The 1,637-nt window shown below is 37.9% G+C and overlaps 1 long non-coding RNA gene across 1 annotated transcript; it reads left to right on the top strand.

The window, feature by feature from the left end:
- The first annotated feature begins 360 nt into the window (after window positions 1-360).
- Window positions 361-999, top strand: LOC134219849 (uncharacterized). The gene is made up of 2 exons (XR_009981687.1): window positions 361-716; window positions 782-999. It is a non-coding gene; the product is annotated as an uncharacterized LOC134219849 (long non-coding RNA).
- The last annotated feature ends 638 nt before the right edge of the window (window positions 1,000-1,637 follow it).

The following is a 1,637-nucleotide window of genomic DNA, read 5'->3' as shown; positions in this document are numbered from 1 at the left end:
TAAATCAGTTTTAATCCAAATGAGCTCAAATTTTCAGAGGACACTCAGAACATGATAAAGCATCAGATGAGCGCTGTGGAGCAAAATCTATTTTTTGAACCACTCTAGTATCCATTGTACTTGTCACACAAGATACATACTCATGTAATGGCGGGTATAGAAAAGCTTTCAATTAATAACTGAGGAAATGCTAATTAAGTTGAAAAGCAGGCCAAGTTCCAATTGGAATGTAGAGCCATTGAAGATAAAAAAGAAGAAGCATATTATGCCTGAAGTATTTTGCAAGTTTATACCAACTTTAATTATCGAGGTCGTCGCTCCTGCTTGGGTATAGTTACATATTTTTTTCCGCTTAGGTTGTACAAACACTCCTAAGTGCAGCGTTCGTGTGCTCACCCCATTTTATCCAGTGTCAAACAGAAAAACCACTGCAGTATGTGCCCAATACGCTATCGGTAGCATGTAGAAGGAAGACAGCGAACACTGGCTCGATTTGTTCAAGTTCAAAAGTTTAAGCACAATTTCCCAGTCTCAGCTGGGATTCCGGTTCAGTTCGACAAAGATTCTGTCGCACACGTGAAAGCCCAAAATGTTGGAAGTGGCCAGCCGTTCAGTTCGATCTTTGGTCGATCAGCTTACTATTTTAGTGAAACTTCCGGCCGCCACAGTCTACATTATCACCAAAGGAGTGTTCCTAATAGTCAACACGATAACAAGTGAGAACTTTAGTTTATTGCGCGATTGAAGTGCCAGATTGTATAAATTTGTTTTATACTCGCAGGGTTTGGGCGAATGATAAGCCAATGATGTACCATGACATGACTGAAATTCCGGCAGAAGAAGTGCAGTGGTCGAATCACTATGCACTTCGTATTAAAACATAATAAGTGATATACTTGTAGTTTATGCTAGTTTGTATTGCTTCCTTACAATATGTGCCAGAGCTTATTTTATTGTAAAACGTTATTTGTGAAAAATATTAAAATGTTATAACACAAACTACGTCGTAAAATTTGCCACTATCTGTCCGAAACAAGTTAGATAAGTAACATACAACTTTGTTTATGGTGAAGATGATTTGTGTAGGCCAAACTTCTTATATCTTTTCGTTTATAAAATAAATAATGTTTAATTTAGTCATGAGCATTTTGTCTTTGAAAGCCAGCCTTGCGATACCAACAATATTCATAGGGCAATCAGATTCCATATTGCAGTGCTGATTCGTAGAGTACAGAAACCCATATGAGGAGATAAGAACGAAGGATTAACGGCTGTGGTGGTTTATAGCACGCTATCATGAAAACAGAATGGCTACGGATGTAAGATTCAATACATATAAATAAATTTTGCAATAATTAATTCTCCATAGTGATCCCTCATCTAACTATGTATTGAAAGCATCGGAAATAATCCTACCAAAAACACGCTACAAACGTGCTTATTGTAATATAGATTCTCATCATGGTCTGCCAGATTTTTCCAATCTACACGAAGCGCTCAAAGAGGAAGTAGACGAATACCACCGGATACTGCCAACGCAACGGCTGCTATCCCTGCAGCCATTCGAACCATTCAAGCAGTGTCTACTATAGATATGTAGGTATATATGAATCTAATTCCCCGTTGATGAATCGAAC

This window comes from Armigeres subalbatus, chromosome 3, assembly GCF_024139115.2.
Source record: "Armigeres subalbatus isolate Guangzhou_Male chromosome 3, GZ_Asu_2, whole genome shotgun sequence".
Lineage (NCBI taxonomy): Eukaryota > Metazoa > Arthropoda > Insecta > Diptera > Culicidae > Armigeres > Armigeres subalbatus.
Note: the sequence above shows the minus strand (reverse complement) of the source record. Positions and strands in the feature narration are given on the sequence as shown.